Here is an 18086-nt window from a genome sequence, read left to right as displayed (position 1 = left end):
CCATTTTAATATTCTCACAGAAGTTTTAAGTGGCTGAAAGACCTTTCTCATTCCCTTTCCAATTCAGGTCTAAAAGAGTATCCAAAAAAGTAAACAAACAACCCTCGTAGAAAAAAGCATTTATTACAGCTTTTTAAAATAGATATTTCTGTACAGATAGGAACAATTTCTTATTTAATTAAAAAAACATACTTAATTGAAAGGAATTTTCTTTCTGGCACCTTCCTTATCCGGACTATGCAGGTATTCCTAAAAGTTTACACACATGCAGACAAGCAAATAATTTTTTTTTTGTATGTCAGTGAACAAAACGTTATTAAGACAGAAAAGGGAGATGAAGGAGAACCTATGACGTAACAGGATGTGCAAACACTTGAGATCTTTCTGGTTTTGTACGTGTGAGTATCAATGACTCCTAAAAGTGCTGCAGGTAATACTCAACTTCACGTAGATGAGATTAGGGGAGAAAGAGGAAGCATTCAAAGGTTGACAGTTTATAGGGATGGCATTACCTTTCTTCCTCAGGATAGCTGGAGTTGTGTGCCAGGGCTTGAATCTTCCCTCTAATTGCTTCCTGACCCAGTGAGCAAAACACATTGGTCACACATCCAAGTCTTTCATGCTGTGATTTACTCTTCTTTGCAGCACTATGCTGGGCCATTAGACAAATCATCCATAGCACTTTCTAAGACCATGAGTCAATGAGTTGGATTACTGCCAATTAAGAAAAGTCCTGCTAAAGCTAGCTGTTAAAAGTTATTTCAGCAGAGGTTCTGAATTTCTAAAATTATCAGCACCAGAATTAAAATGTTCCACATAATTTGCAATGGCCCTTGGTACCCTTTTGGAAAGCAACAAAAAAGAATTAGACTTTTAAAATAACCCTTAAAGGAAATGTTTGCTACATATAAGGTATCTCCCTTTTCAAGGGCTCTGCTGGCAGCCAGGAGAGCCAACCCTGTCCTGGGGGCATCAGGCACAGCATGGCCAGTCAGGCAAGGGAGGGATTGTCCTGCTCTGCTCTGAGCTGGGGCAGCCTCACCTCCAGTGCTGGGGGCAGCTCTGGGCACCACAATGTGAGACAGACATTGAACTGTTAGAGAGTGTCCAAAGGAGGGCACAAAGATGGGGAAGGGCCTTGAGGGGAAGCCGTGTGAGGAGCAGCTGAGGGCACTGGGTCTGTTCAGCCTGGAGGAGACTGAGGGGAGAGCTCAGTGCAGTTACAACTTCCTTGTGAGGGGAACAGGAGGGGCAGGCTCTGATCTCTGCTTTGTGCTGACAGTGACAGGACAGAGGGAATGGTCTGAAGTTGTGTCAGGGGAGATTAAGGTTGGATATCAAGATAAGATTCTTCACTCAGAGGGTGTTTGGGCACTGGAACAGGCTCCCAAGGGAAGTGGTCCCAGCCCCAAGCCTGACAGAGTTCAAGACGTGTTTGAAGGATGTTCTCAGGCACATGGTGTGACTCTTGGAGGTGGTCCTCTGCAGATCTAGAAGTTGGAATCAATGATCCTTGAGAGGCCCTTCCAACTCAGCATATTCTGTGCTTCACAAAAAACATTACCATTTTTATTTGCAAACAAGACCATCTGCAACTCTAGATATAGCTAATCTGCACTTTTTTTGGCCTGTTTCATTGCCACAGGGGCAGGGAAAGAGACATGCCTGCATAAACTATCAAGGCTATGAAAGGAAATCTTGGTTCATTTAGTGTGGCTTGATCCTTGCAAGTGCTCACATAGGCTCTTGAAAAGAGAACTGATGAATTTATTATACACATACCACTTATTGCAATCAAACAAAAACAAAAAAGCCAGGTCTCCTAAAGTCTCATGTGGTATTCAGTAAAAAGAAGGATTAGTTCTCCAAAGCCAATTCTATTGTTAACACTCAGAAGTTCTGCTGTAATGATGGAGATATGAAGTATGGCTGTAGGCACAGAGTCAAACCTGTGATAGAAAAGCAAAGCTAGGCTTTTTTTTTTTTTTTTATCTAAGGAGTAGTTTAGACTGAAATGATACTCTCAATAGAAAAGGAAGTGCTGGGGAGAATTTTTAGATCAGTATTCAGGTGGACTTCTTCAGCATGAAAATAGTTCTCTCACACATGGCTCCTAAGGAGCTGTTACAAATAGATTTTTGCAAGGTAGCACATTTTTACATTTCTGTATCACTTCTTCTGAATACCTTAAAACCCAGTTGTATCATGAATACCTCAATCTAAAGCCTAGGATAATGTTTAACAAGGAAGGATATGAAGAAGGGAAGAAAAAAGCATTTAAATAACAAATGTGTCATTTAGTAATGAGCAAATATATGGGGACTTCTGCTTAATTTCTACTTTAAAATACAAGTCCCCATGGTGTGAAACTTAGCAATATTGGAGCAGAAACCATCTGTCTGTGCTACAGGAATCCCAAGAGATGTAGTTCATGATTGAACTCCATTATTGCTGACATTTAACAAAGCCATTAAAAGAGAGTATTCTCATTCCTACCACTTACAGTCAACTGCTGAGTAAATCTAGTTAAGGTGAAGAGTACAGATTTGGAACAGGATGAGGACAGGAAGGTTCTAGGGGCATTCAGGCCACATGAAGCATTTGTAATGGTTAACAGAAACAGGAACACATACATATATATATCTGCCTCTATGTGTAAATGCTGTTACAGGCACACACAAGTATAAAGGCATTTGTCATGATCACTTGATAGCAAGCCATGGGTTCCTTACTTATTTCATCAGGGTCGGTAAGGGAAGATTGGCTTTGAGCTTGAAGGCATTAGCACCTAAGGAGACCATGTATCTCAGATAGATGATAAAACATGAGACTGAACAGATGATGAATCAAGCCAAAAGTGAGAAGTGACAGAGAATGTGAGCAGACAAAAGAAAGAACTTTTCAAGAGCCTTACTGCTATGTAGAAAAGGGTGGGATACATTAAAAACATTCCAGTTTCTGCCCACTGTCTCTGGTCCTGCCACTGGGCACCACTGAAAAGAGCCTCCCTCTCTCCTCTTCTTTTTCAGCCTCCTTTCAGGTATTTCTATAAGTCAATGAGATGCTCCTGAGCCTTCTCTTCTCCAGGCTGGACAGTCCCAGCTCCGTCAGTCCCTTCTCATACGAAAAGTGACTCAGTCTCCTACACATTTCTGTGGGCCTTCAGCCATGTGGTCACTTCAATCATTAGTGTTCCAGTTTTCCTGTACTCTTTCGCAAATTCTGGGATCTTTGTCTCTACCTTTTTGAACACTGAAGCTTTTCAGTGAAGTGAAATTGCTACACTGTTTACCTGTTAGAAGATCAAGGAAAATTACCTTCAATTACAGATGTTCAGGTCTTGTGATGTACAACATCCCTTCCCAAATGGATTTGAAATTGGCTAGAGAATACAATTATTCCACACTCTTCATAATTCAAAGCCTTGTCCAAAGCCTAATGTATGCATATTATCTCAAGCACATTTGATTTCCTAGTTCTATGAGGAGGAGCTGGGGTTTACTTTTGCATCTAGAAACTAGAGCAGAAACAGCTGCTGGGAGTTGCATTTCATTTGCAGCTCATTCCTGCACAAACTATGTGTAGAATAATGCTGGATGACATTTTAAGATCAATGTGAATCTTTGAATCAGAGCACAGCCTTCAGGAAAAAACCTGACACTCAGGAGACACAAATGCCAGGCTTATTTTCTCTTTTCATAGTGATAATTTTGTATTGTCATTACACTTCTTAAGAGAAATGAAGCTGGCCTGTTTTCCTGACCCTTCAGATAATATTTTCTGGAGTCAAAACATTAGTTTGCTTCCTCTTTAAATAAAATGGGATTACAAAAAGAAATGAAAGGTTTTTAGAATTATAAAATAGTCTTCTGCTGCTCATGAATTCCTACAGTAACAGGAACTAAACACATTTGACAGCTTTTCAGTATAATGTATTTCACTTGAGAGCAAAAATTTTAGTTATAACATCCCTTGAAACAAAGCAACTAATACTAGCCTTCAGAGTGAATCTTCATAGGGCAATAAGGAAAATTTAATGAGAATGTTATTAGTCATCCTGCGCAAATGCTTCAAATGGCTCAAGAAAGGGAAATTATAAAGAAAGTGCTGTGTATATGCCATGGCTTTGAAAGGAATACTGGATCTTCATTTGCAGTGATAAAATTCTGTACAAATAGAAGAAAGTTATGACAAGTACTGTTTTTCATTCATCACTTTCGCAACTTAGAACAGAGTTAAATTGCTCTGCAGCACTGAGCAGAACTTGAGACACAGGAATGGTCAGGCTGCTGGCAAAACAGGCTTCATTTTGTCTCGTATTAAATTTCTTCATTGCTGGTCCTGACTCTTCAGTAAATGATGCTCTGAAATTAGTGCTGGGAGCTGCAACAAAAGGTTGTGGCCACTCATTTGTTACTTCACAAACTAGCAAAATCCTTACTGGCACAGTCCAGGGAATTAAGTCATTATATTTAGGCATTCCTTCACACAGTACCCCGTGTGGATTTACACAGCTTGAATTACACACTTTAGATCCTTGCAAAGTGAATAGGGGCAAAGAATGGAACACACAGCTGGCTTGCTTTCTAATTAGGATCAAGGCAGGTATCCATAAGTAGTGCCAAAGTCAGTCACATACAACATATCATTTCTTCTTGAAATCTTAGGGCGCCTGTGGGAAACTGTTTCAGAACCTGACACACATTAAGACATATAAAAAGATTTTAGCCACAGCAGCCTAGGGGAAAAGAGAAAGTATTTGTGTCAGCATCACAATGTAATAAATTAATTCAGGCAGGATACAGCAGACATGGTGTCAGTTCTTTCCTCAGACTTCTCCCACTTCCTCAGCAGTTCTCTAAGCACAGCACAACTGTAACTGTGAAAGGGTAAAGGGAGAAGCATTTGTTGTCCATCCTGTTAGCATTAAGACACCGTGTAGCAAAAGTTACAACACAGAATGCTAAAAAAAACAGCTAAAAGGCTCACAATTCTTGGAGCCTGGCCCCAGAGAAGCTCAGAACAGTTCAAACAACTGTCTCACCCCACACATGAAATGGCCAAGCACGAGTTTTATCACAGTCATTGCACAGCACATTCTATTGACAGCCAGGTAAATATCCTTGCACCAACACCAGCCCCTTTAAGTCCTTCACAGGTATCAGACCTCTCAAAAATGAGCACATCACTTTGTCATTAATTGCAGAAATAAATTTTGCAAATAGACTACTTTTCCAGTTTGGACCTGAAGTACACGATCATTTGGATTTGTGGCTGAAAGAGCACAAATCTCGTGCTGTGGTTGTGCCAGACCTGCAGATCACCAAGGCTATCTCTGCTCCTCACGCTGTTCCCCACTGAGTAGGCTGGGATGAGGCAGGAATCTGGGAGGAGACAGATGGGACAGCTGACTCCAACTGACCAAAGTGATATTCCATACTATATGACATTGTGGTTAACAACAAAAACTTAGGCAAAGAGGGGGAGGTAGCAGCAACCAGGACACTTCTGGCAATGGCTTGTGTCTTTCCTAGTAACCATTACACATGATGGAGCTCTGCTGTCCAGGTAGAGCCTGAACATCTGCCTGCTGATAGGAAGCAATTAATAAATTCCTTATTTTGCTTTGTTTGGGAGCATAGATCATTTCACTTATTAAACTGTCTTTATCTCAGGCCACAGGTTTTCCTGGTTTTGCTCTTCTGATTCTCTTCTCCATCTTGCTCTGGGGAGAGAGGGGAGAGAGGGAAGAAAATGGGCAGACAACTGGATGGGTGCTGAGGCCAGGCCAGCAAGACTGGTATTTACCCTCAGTGGCCATGGGCACTGCTGAAACACCTCTCCTTCAACAGCTACTGGCTTTGAGACAGTTGGGTATCTTCAGATAGCAGAGGCTGAAACGCTGGCTAAGACTGCCACCAGCCTGAAAGACAGAGCACACAACTGGGGTAGCTGAGGACAAGGCTATGGGGAAAGTAAGACCAAAAGGAAAACCAAACCCAAATCTTCCAGGTAAGGTCTTCACCTACAGTCACACCCAATTGATATCACCGTACATCTTTCTCCAATTACTATTACTCACGTCTAAGAAGTAGATTAATCTGTCTAGGCTGTAAATCAATTAAATATCAAACGGCTACATCAGATTGGCATTGTGTCCAAACAAATAAAGCTAGAGGACATGAAGGGAAGGAAAAGAAAAATCAAAAACCTGAGCCCTTCATCATGATATAGGGACTACTTTAGAGCACCAAAACAATATTACCAGACAAGTCAAGGTTTTGGGTATTTTTAATACCTATTGAAAAATTCTGAAGTGCTCAACATAGTGATACTTTAGTTTCTAGATCTCTATTGTGGAAACAAAGACAATACAATAAGGATTCTTCATCAATGTCTTAGAGTAAAAAATAGTGGACTACCTCTTCCAAGATGGAGAAAACAAAAATATTTTCCTATAGTTCATTCATATAAATTAGAAAAGTTAGTTGAAAAGACAACAGTAAGAGGTAAACTTGCACACAAGTGGTTGTGGAATGATAATAATGCATCTTTAGTTAGGCAACAAAGGAAGAGCACAGATTTTAAGAACACAGTTTTTAAGACAAACTTGTTAGCCGGGATAGCTAGGGGACAAGGATATGGTGGGAGATTTTTCCACTGACTACAGAATAATAGTAAAAACACAGGAAGAAAAAAAATCCTTTAGCAGACAAAGGACAAGAATTCATGAGCTGTTCAGTAGCCTGAAACTTGGAAAAAATCAGTACATGAAATAAAAATGTATTCAAATTACCAAGTGTAAAAGACTCAAATGAGAAAGTGATAAAGGATAAAGTGAGACACATTTTTTGATCACAAAAAAATTTCAGTACATGAGAATCACAAGTGGAAGTGCAAAGAAAGTGAAAAGAGAAAGAAGGCAAGAATTCTATGTGGAAAATGAGAGGAAAGGCAAGAGCCAACTGAATCAGTGAATATTGAGATGCTGTAGAAAGCATCACAACGCATTATTATCGTCACCTCTGAGTTTTCAGAATTCTGGCCTAGAAAAATGTTTGGTGTGACCCACACTACAACTCTCACTGTGCTCTTTACCTATTCTTCTGCATTAAAACTGATGGAAATCAGGGGCCTGAAGAGAAGAAAAGATGAAAAACTAATTATTTGCCTTTCACAGGGGTACAACAAGGAGAAAAAAAAAAAAAAAAAAAAAACAACAAAAAAACCTTGAACTCAATTCCAAAGAAAAGACTGGAACATATAATCAAGCCTATTTTCAAGCAATGCACAGACAGTGAAGATGAATGTCTAACCTGTCAAGAGGAAGTCATTAAATCAGTTGCATTTTCTTCTACAGCATTTTTCTACACTTCTCTTGTACTCTTGGTTCTATGGATAATACATTTTTGCTATCTTCACTGAATAGCTCTTACTATCAGTGTTCTAATGTAAAAACAGGAACGCGAGTGCTATTTAGCAGGGAGATGGGGAGGGAGGGGGATGGTACACCACTTAAGTGCAGCACATTATCACATTTGGATTTGCTCTGCATTATTTGCTTAACTTTAAGAAATTCTGTCACAAAACAGTCTGTTTCCATGAGAGATTTTTTTGTCACTGAAATTGATTTACAGCTTTTCAAAGATTTATTTTTGCCCCAATTTATCTTTGCAGTCACCCGCAGTGGATATTCAGCCTTGCTTTTCCTTTTTAAAGAAAAATCAGTGGAAGTTGCAATCTTTTCTTCATCTGCTCCTTGACAATATTTGAAAAAATGGTAAATTTCTTGTTGAATAAACCAGCAAAATGGGGAATTAGTGTCAGATGGGCCACTTCTTTCTGTACTGCGAATTCAGGCTCTGAGACACACATAACCCACACACCTATAAATGCTTAAAACGCCCATGAAAATACCACCGTGCTATAAATTATACATCCAACATTCCTGCCTCCAGTCTCCTTTTGTTATGGTTTGACACTGGCCCAGCCGCAGGCACCCACAAGAGTTGCTCACTCACCCTTCCATCCACAGCTGCGCAAAGGAAGGAAAAGAAAAAAGTTAACAAAGACTTCATGAGTGAGGTGAGGACAGGGAGAAATATTTCAAGGGTAAAACAGGCTCAGCTTCAAAACACAAAGTGAATCTATTACTAACAGACTCAGAGGAGGAAAATGAGAAGTAAAGCAGGCCCTTAAAGCACCTTTTCTTTCCCCAGTCCCCTCCCAACTTCCCACCGACAGCACAAGGAGACAGGGCATGGGGGTTTGGTCAGTTCATCACTGAGATTTTCTTCCACAGCTCTGGGAGAGGAGTCCTTCCCCCAGGAGACAGCTCTCCATGAACTTGTCCAGTGTGGTTCCAACCTCACGAGCAGCAGTCCTCCCAAAACTCCTGCAACCTGAGTCCCTCCCACAGGTGCAGTTCCACAAGGACAGGTTGTTCCAGCCTGAAAGCAGGGCCTGCCTCTCCATGGGCCTCCCAGTGGATCATGGCCTCCTTCAGGCATCACCCGCCCCTCTGCCATGGGCTGTGCACAGATCTCTGCATCCCCCGTGGATCCCATGGGCTGTGGGTGGATCTCTGCATCCCCCGTGGATCCCCATGGCCACAGCGTCAGAGCTGCTTCACCATGGTCTGTCTACATGGCCTGCAGAGGAATCTCAGCTCTGGTGCCTGGAGTGCCTCCTGCCCCTCCTGCACTGACCTTGGTGCCTCCATGTGTTTCCCTCACATGTTCTTACCTCCTCCTCCTTTTATCTGACTAGAAGCAAAACCCATGACTTTTGTTTTGATTTTCTTCTTCAATATGTCATCACAGAGGCATTACCAGCCTCTCTCGTTGGTCCAGTTTTGGCCAGCAGCGTGTCCATCCTCAGAGCCATCAGGGACTGGCTCTGCTGGACACAGTGAGAAGCTTCTAGCTGCTTCCCACAGGAGCCATCACTGTGGTCCCCCTACTACCTAAAACCAGGTGGTGGCAAACCAATACATCTTTATACTCTCACCTGTAAGGAGTAAAAGAGAGACTACCAGAAAACCTTGAACAGTAGGCTAGAAGCATTGTTCATGAAGAAGAAACTTTCACAAGACACATGTTAATTAAAGATATGGGCTCTAATGTGTGTTGGTTAGCATTGTTTGCAAGTCTGTGTTTAATAGCATAAGCATTTGGAAGCATAATGCAGGATTTTGCCTTGAGACAAGCAACTTCCTTCTAAAAAAAGCTTTAACAACAGGTTAGACATAGGTCATCCATGACAGATTCCATAACTTTCCTAAACAACAAGCTCCAGAAGTTCACAGTTCTTGCTATTAGAACAGTTATTCTAGAAGTTCATCCAGCCTGTGCCTCTAAGTCGTGTTGACACCTAATCACTCCTCTTACCCTCCCCCAAGAATCTTATCTGATTTGCTCTCAGGCTTCTTAAAGGCTATATCCAGTGCAGCAGGATGTATTCCTCCTGGTCAAGTCTTTCCATTTTTAAGTGGAAAAATGATTTTGCAGTTCTTGAAGGTCAGCTACCAATTCTTGTATTTCCATAAATTTGTTGAGGGGTGAAAAAACTGTAGCCACAAACTGTACTTGCTCATCTTGTAATTCAAGTGATTTTCAGAGAAATTTCTCAGCTAGACCTGGTAGCCATTTGTTCTTTATTTTGGCTCTGTCTGGTCACATCAACCATTCCTGTCATTTCTAAGAAGTTTTAAAACAAGTCTTTTTTTTATTCTACAGTGCTTGTATTCCTCCTCAAACTATTTGCAGGTTTATTAAATCTATTCTACATTTCATCATCCTGGTCCAATCATAATGCTAGTATAGTATAACACTGAATAGAGGGAAGATGGAAATACACAACCTGAAACATTTTTCTGGGTTTATTAATGATCAGTTAACACCTTTTAAGTGCAGTCCTCCAATCACTTCTGTGTTTAGGCTCCAGGAGGACACCCAAGGTTGCTTATCAAAACACTATCAGGACTGTGAAAATGCCTTTCCCTGTTCACAATGCCCACACCTTTCTCAGGGTAGAAAACTGATTTCAGTAAATCTGTGGCAATTATTACTTATCCCTGGCAAGCTTACAGATGCCTACCAACTATTCAACTATTTTTTCTTGGAAGCTGATGGAGCTAGCTTTTTCTGAGTACTACATTCCGCTCTACAAGTGAAAGAAGCACTCAACTTACTCTTTTTTTTTCAGTGTTGTGACACATCATCACAGACTCCAAAGATCTGGGAGCATCTGATATCTCATCAACCTTTTTTTTTGAGGAGTGGGGAGGTGGGACAGGTTTTGGGCAGGCAGCAGCAGAGGAATCTGGTCAATTTTAGGACAAAGTTCAACAGGCTTAACCCAACTGGTAGTATCTTACTGAAGGACTTCTTAGTATGTCCCATCTTTATACAAAGCTGAATTTTACCTTTTCATCACTGGATTAAATCTTTCAGCTACCAGCACACAGGAGGCAGTTAACTAACCCTTTTCAGTGAAGACTGTCAAAACAAAAATGTAGTAAATCCTCTGATGGTCTTAGGCAATGCATGTTGAGATCCCTGAGTCACAGAGGAGTTCTTCCCTGTTTTCTGATGTTCACAGGATTGTCTTTTACTGTAATTAAAGCCCTTCCCTTATAGTTTTATCTCAAAGATGATTCTGAGCTGCCCCTTTAGGCATGTAATTGAGCCTGACTTTCTCCATAATGAGTAATGAGCCCACCTGCTCAAGCAGTGCAGACACACTTGCATTCTAAGGAACTGGCAGGCAACGACAAGTCAGCCAGCTCCTCTATCTCATCAGTTCCTTGTGAACCCACAAAGATCAAGTGCACACTGCAATGCTTCAGCACAACTCAAAAACCCCTTTGTGGTCACCTGTCAAAAAAACTTTGCTTCTCTCTCTGCAGGTGACAGCTGTACCCTAGACCATGCAAGTCTGTTGCTCCCTGGATACCTGAAAAACATGGAAGGGATCTGGGCATAGCCAAGGCATTGCAGAGATCTGCTGCATCTTTGGGTGAAAAATGTCATGTTATCAACTTGCCATTTAGACCACTTTTATTTCAACTCATGGTATGGCAAAGCATTCCAAAAAGATTAAAATTGAAAAAAAAGGAAGAAGCAGCTAAAAAGACACCATATATTGGCAGCACAGAAGTACAAATTATGTAAGATGACAGCATGATGACAGGCAGAGGTAGAGAAAGAGAAGGGGCAAGTAAAGAAGCCCTTGGCAGCCAGACTTGCCTGGGACATAGGTTCTCCTTCAGCTAGAAAAGCGACCTCCAGCGTGGCTAAGACAGCATCACATCCACCCTAATATCCAAGTCTGCAGTCCTGACATGGACATTTCTCTTTCTTTGGTAGAGAACCTTAGTTCGTACAGCTGTCTTTCTGGAGCCTTACACAGATGGAAAAATCTTTCTTCAATAGCCTTGCAATGTGATCACTTGCTGACTGTCCTGTGGTCAGTCACTATCCTTCCCCAGATCATCACCCCACTCCACTCATGCTGTGGTTCTCCCTCTTTTCCACTTCCTAGCTGCTGCTTATTTTTGCTATTAGAGTAGCAAACTGAGCTCACAAACAGATTAAGCAAGCACTGCATGCTGCAGGAATATGTACAGAGTCCCTTTTGGCAGCAAGCTACTAAAGCAGTTCAGCATGACTCAGTTTGATACTCATCCCATTGCTTCCCTTATCTAAGGGATGGTGTATGATGATTCTTAATACAAAGAGGCACTGTTTCACTTCTGCGTATATACTTTTGCATTTCATTAGTTTAAAAATTGATTCAAGAGTGTGAACTCCCTCTGTTTTTTGTAATTTCTGAGAATCCTGTATAAATACAATGTAACTTACACCAAACTTTATATGCTACACCAAACTACACATTTTATTTATGTTACAGAAGTGTCCATATTTTGATAATTATGCTTCACATTCCCGTCTCTGGGGCAAGATGAGAGACAATGAAAGTTATTTAATAGTTTGGCACAACTCTTTTCACCCTAGGAACTTTTTAAAATAAAGTTCATTGTTGTGGAAGAGCATTTTTCATAACTCAGAACTCATGAACACATAAGATGCAAACAATATGACTTATATGACTTGCTCTTGGAAGAGAATAACACTGCAGCAAAGAACTAGAAGTGCTTTAAGCATAGTTGAAAATTGGCTATGGCTTGCTGGAACTGGGCAACTTCAGAGAGAATCTGACAAACTCCTGAGTAGAGCACACTAGGGAGTTTTTATTTTTTCCTTCATATTGATGCCTGCCACTCTAGGTGACTACAGAGCAGGGTCCTCTTAAGTACAGTAGGAACAAGAGCAGCTAGCTGAATTCATTACTGTATAGAGAACAGCTCTCATCCATGCAAGTCAAGGCCAACACGTAAAGTTTTATAACTACAATGTTATAAAACTCACACAGGAGCACTACAGATTTAGGAGAACTGGCATGTTTCAAAAAATAATGATGCTGTATGAGTTGTGATGAAATGTAAGGGAAATTGAAAAAAGTACATCTGTAAAATAGGGGCATAATCTTTGCAGTTAAAGAGCTCAGAAGCTGCAAGACTCACCAGGAATGATTTTGGAAAGAGTCCAAACAATACAAAGAGAGCAACAATGGGGCACCAGGTATATTCTATCCATGAGAGGATCATGACTTAGGAGAATTCTACTACACAATCAGATCATTTAAACGGAGCTCCAACACTACTTACCTGAAGATAAATTTTGCAATGTTATTACATAAAATGAGTGGATTCCTCAAGGCATTTAAAGATAATTTGCCCACAGGATTGGATTAGTATCCTGAAAAAACATTTTAAAATATAGGTTAAAAAACAAATGGAAAATCTTAAATGGAAAAGTTTAAAAATTGTTGTTGGAGAATAGTGAGTTAAATCCTATATTTAATTGAAATAGAATAGTAAATCTAAATAAGGCCCAGAAACACATGGAATAAGATTAAAAGTAACACTATCAGGAGTGATATGCTACTTTTTTTTTTTTACGAGATGAGCTCTACAACCCAAAACATCCCCACCATGTCAGACAGCTCAGAGTTGCTGCTATGAAGACTTTTTCAAGCACTAGCCTAAAACAGGACACTAATATGAAAACATTTCTATTTCAGTACATTCCTTAAGACAGAAATTCACATGCGTGAAGAACAGCCCTTCTCCACATTATTCATCTAGCCCAATGAGAGATTTGCCAAATCTGAATGACGTACTTATCACTGTGTCTTTGGCATGGGACCTGGGAGCCTTACTGGGAACTGTGAAGACACATCCAGCAAGCCTGTCAAAACAGGGTCTGTTCACACATAGCTAAGAGGATGAGACAGAACCATCCTCACATGATTTCTACAGTGGCACCGGAAATCTGTGGAAACTGTTGAAAGGCATTAAAACAGCTCCTTGCTCCACTGTAGGAGGATGCCAGCTTGTCAGGATGCTGATCCTGAGCTTTTTCTGAAACAAAAAATAGACATGTTTCATCTCCAGAAGAAAGGACTCCTATTGGTAGGATGTGGATTTCTACTGTTACCACTTGGAATTGGCACCATTTGTCTTCTCAGCAAGCCTCGCACATCAGTGCTGGTTGCACACACATCTCATGGTAGCACTGGTTCCACAGCATAAAAAACCTTTTGTTCAGCAGGACAACATAGCTGGATGAGCAATGAACGTAATTTTAAATTAGACTATGTTACAACTCAGCTTTTTTTCAAGCCTGGAGGACCAAGTTAGCTACTGTTGGTATGCCTCCAAGACAAGAAAAATTATCATTTGCTGCCAGCCAGGAGCACCACTCTCTGGCCAGACCACCACCAGCACCCTTGCCTTGTGGACACACCACAGAGCAATTTGTTATAGAAACTGCTGCTTCTGTTTTCCTTTTTGATGTCAAGAGATGTGTAGAAGTCTGCAATACATCCAATTCAACAGCAGGGACAAAGTTCTCCCTCAGAGCATTGTGATGAGGACTCTTTTCCAGGTGTGAAAACAAAAGTTTATTTCACCCAAATTGAGGGCAGTGTCATGATCTAGCAGTACTGGGTAGGTACTGCAGCCAGCCTGCCATAGAGTGTACTATCTGTACGTCAAACATCAGATATTAGGCACATCTGCAGAGAAGGACATCTCTGAATATACAAGGGACCTTAACTACAGATTATCTATAAAGTTTGGTAACCCAAACCATGAACTAAGTTTTAAAAATACCTGAAATGTATGTTCAAATTAAATGGCTCATTTTTCAGATAGGACATGCTCAGACTGAATTCTGCCCACATTTCAATCTACCTTTGCTATGAATGTGAAAGAACTAAAGTGGAAGGTCTAATCATCCAGGATCAGCACCCACTCAGTTTCTACCAAATGTTCCTCTTTGCCACATTTCAAAATAGGTGATACAGTTCTTGAGATCCAACTCATCAAGAATATGATTCTGTGATTCCATGAAGAGAATCACAGAATGGCTCGGGTTAGAAGGGAACTTAAAGGTCATCTAGTCTAACCTCCTTTGCAATGAGCAGGGACAACTTCCACTAGATCACCTGTCCAGTGACAGACTAGAGAAATCTGGTTCTCTGTCAGCAATGAAAGCTTTTTTATAGAGCAAAATTTAGAAACCTACAGATCAGGTTTAGATCCTGCACACCTGTAACCAGCAAGCTCCTTTCTCAGCACTCAGCTTTGCTCACACTACCCTGCAGCATTAAGACTCCCCATAATGCAAATTTCCAGAGTGAAGTAGCAGTGAGTTGTTAGATGTGTGGGCCTCTGTCATGCATGTTTTAAGTTCTGTGGATCTAGGACATCTAAGAGTCTTTTCTCTCAATATTTGTCTTTTCTATGAACAATTGCTTTCTAGAGCTGTCAGCCCCTTTCAGAATATTGTCAGCTACCATTTAGACAAGCTCTGAACAGCACAGGACTATGAGCCAGGACAAAAACCCTCCTCCACAAACAAATCCATTCTCTATAATTAAGTCTCTTAACTCTATGATCAAAGATAGTTCAGGAAAGATTACAACTGATCTGCAATCGATTGTGACAGTACCCTTCTGCTGCCTCTCAGAACCAGGGACAAGACCAGGTAAGTCTGAAACTGTTCTACAATGATTTAATTATTCAAGTTTAATTTTTCAGGAATTTAATTTAAAATAGCTAAAACTGATAGCATTTTCAACTCCATTCTTTAAAAGCATGTTTTAATATAATTAATTCCTTCAGGAACAGAAAGAAAAACAGTTGCGTCTGTATTTTCCCCAAGTGCTTCAAACACAAAGCAGCATGTTCCAAATCTGCTAGGATCAAAACCCTTGAGGTTTTCAGTAGGAACTCCACTCAAAATTTTTGAAAATCCCACCCTAAAAAAACCCTGATACCAGTATCAGAACTTAAAAGGCATTATCTTTCTAGACAAGGAAATTAGTAAAACTGTAATTTCTTTGATACAAATTTCTGAAAAAATAAAGTAGCTGTCTCAGAGCTGGGAAAATGAGAATTCCTCTGCAGTTCATATTTTCCAGTTATGATTTATTTTTTCTCCATACACTAGATACATCCATTGTTAAGAACCTAACTCCCCAATTAAAAAAAAAAAGCTGTTCTATATTCAGGACTTTGCAGCTCAAGACAGAACAAACCACTTTACAATAAACTGGAGTTTTCCTCATTAGACAATTCCAAAAGACCATTCTATGCAAATCAGATGTACTTCTCAAAAGCATCTTACCATTTTTATTTAGAAAGACTGTAAAGGTAGCAGACAGTAAGGATTTAGACTTGCACTTTTCTAACTTAAAAGTTTAAAGAAGACTAAGTAAAACTCAGAGAATTCAAATACCTGTAGATATGGTGCTCAGGAACATGGTTTACTGGTGGATTTGGCAGTGTTAGATTTACTGTTGGACCTGATAATCTTAAAAGTCTACTCCAAGTTTTCTAAATGATTCTATAATTCTGAACTTAGGAGGTAAGTGGTACCTTTAAATTATATACTAAGCGTCATAATCAAATATTATAGTCCCAGGACACTCCTTCAAAAGCCTAATATGATAAGCCCATAGGCTTTAAGTCTGCACATTTGGGAAAGGGCTTACATGTCTGAGAAATATCATAGACATTCACAGTGGTAATTAATGCTTAGGCAGCTTAGCAGAAGCAGAGGTATTAAATCAATCTATATTTTACTTCCTTGCAGGAAGTTCCACACATTCTGGTGAAAAGCACCATATCCAGAATGGAAATCCAGTCAGAACAACGTACTTGTTCAGCTCCACTTTTACTTTGAATGTCTCACAATCTCCATTTTTATGCAAGACTTTTGGATTCTCATAATAAGGATTTTGAAGCTGTCCTGCTAAAATGCTTTAAAAATTCAGCTGTTTTGTTTTATAGGCAACCTGCATTATGTTCTTTGTGAAAAAACATAGATGTTTATAACATACAAAATAAGGACTCAACATCAGTACAGGAGGATCACGAAACTTACCACATCTGTGGCTTAACACTACCATCAGCCCTCTACAAACCAAAATTCTTCCGTCTGACCCCCTAAACATTTCCAGAGGTAAATCTGGAAGAAATCTATAAGTACAGGTTGTTAAATGTGCCTAAGCTGCCTGTTTATTTAAAAGAAATATAGCTATAAATTTGACTGAAGTGCTCTCACTCATGCAACCTCTCTGAATAGAAGGAAGTTAAAAATAGGCCAACTTCCAGATAATTTTTGTAACAACCACATCTCACTAAAGCTGAAGAATTTCTGATCCATTTAATTATCCAGAATTGGCAAGTATCTTAATTTAGAATCAGAATTTGGTTTAGAGTATTAATAGAAAATTGTATCTTGCCACAATCAAAACAAGGCTTTTATTTCTTTTGAGAAGTACATTCAAAATACACATTTGCAGGAGAAGAGATAGTGATTCTCAATTTCACTTCTTTGCTTTATCTGCAAGAAAAATGACCTTGCAGAAGGTTACAAGAGAACAGATCTACACTAATGCAAAGAAGCATTTTCAAGATTAATTATAATCTTTAACGTAGGATTCTGAAAAAAGTTACAGCCTGAGTATTTAAAATAATTTTGATAATTTTAGAAAGGGATAAATATTTTTTTCTTTTGCTTTAATCTCAGAAGCAAGGTTTTATTTCCCTGTCCATGCCCAGAACTATATCAGTGCAGTCATAAGGGCTGAATATTTGCTTACTTACTTACTTCATCAGTTACCTTAAACACTTCAACTGTACCTCTGCTATACATAGTAGCACTTAGCATTCTTATAGGATAAACCATATAATAGTTTCTATAGTGGGGAAATTATTTTCAAAACTGTTGTAGGTCAACTCAAACCTTCCAACTCAAACTTGTGCTGACAAAGGCAAACAGCTGAAAACCCAAGAAATACACTTTCAAAGCAGTAGAAGACATCTCAAAGAAACTGCACAGTTATGTCTACGCTGATTATTCAGAAGCAAATCATAAGCATTGAAAAGATTCATCAGCCTTCAGCTTAAATAGTCACATTTTCTGAGCATGCAATTACCATCCTTTGCAGCATGGCTCTTGTACAGGTACACTCCACCCAGAAGTAGATTAAAATTTTCAGTGCAAAAATATCAAGTCTACCCTGCAATCATTTTCTGAAATTAAAGTAGAAAACACAAAAAGTTAGTAGATATTTCTTTTCATCTTTATCAGGAAGGCTTTTCACTTGTTTCTGACAATCAACAGGAAATCTGCAGCACAATCAGCTTCAGATAAGGAACAAGCAAACAATTAACAGGCTTTATCATACTTATGACCTGGAACTCTGGATAAACTACCACTGCAGTCCAAGTAGCAAAATGAGGACCTATTTGGCACACATTGCTGAATTCTATCCAATGCATTCCTAATGATCTTGGTTTATTTCACATGTCAGCAAGATTTAAGGCTCTCTAGTGTCTAAATATTCATGAGCCTCCAACATGGTAGAAGCTAACTGAAGAAGTGCAACACCAAAGGTAACTTAAGGCAGGTCTGACAATAGCACTACTGAAGTTCAGGAAGCTTACA

The sequence above is a fragment of the Catharus ustulatus genome, chromosome 3, assembly GCF_009819885.2.
Source record: "Catharus ustulatus isolate bCatUst1 chromosome 3, bCatUst1.pri.v2, whole genome shotgun sequence".
NCBI lineage: Eukaryota > Metazoa > Chordata > Aves > Passeriformes > Turdidae > Catharus > Catharus ustulatus.
This window is presented reverse-complemented; position numbering follows the sequence as displayed.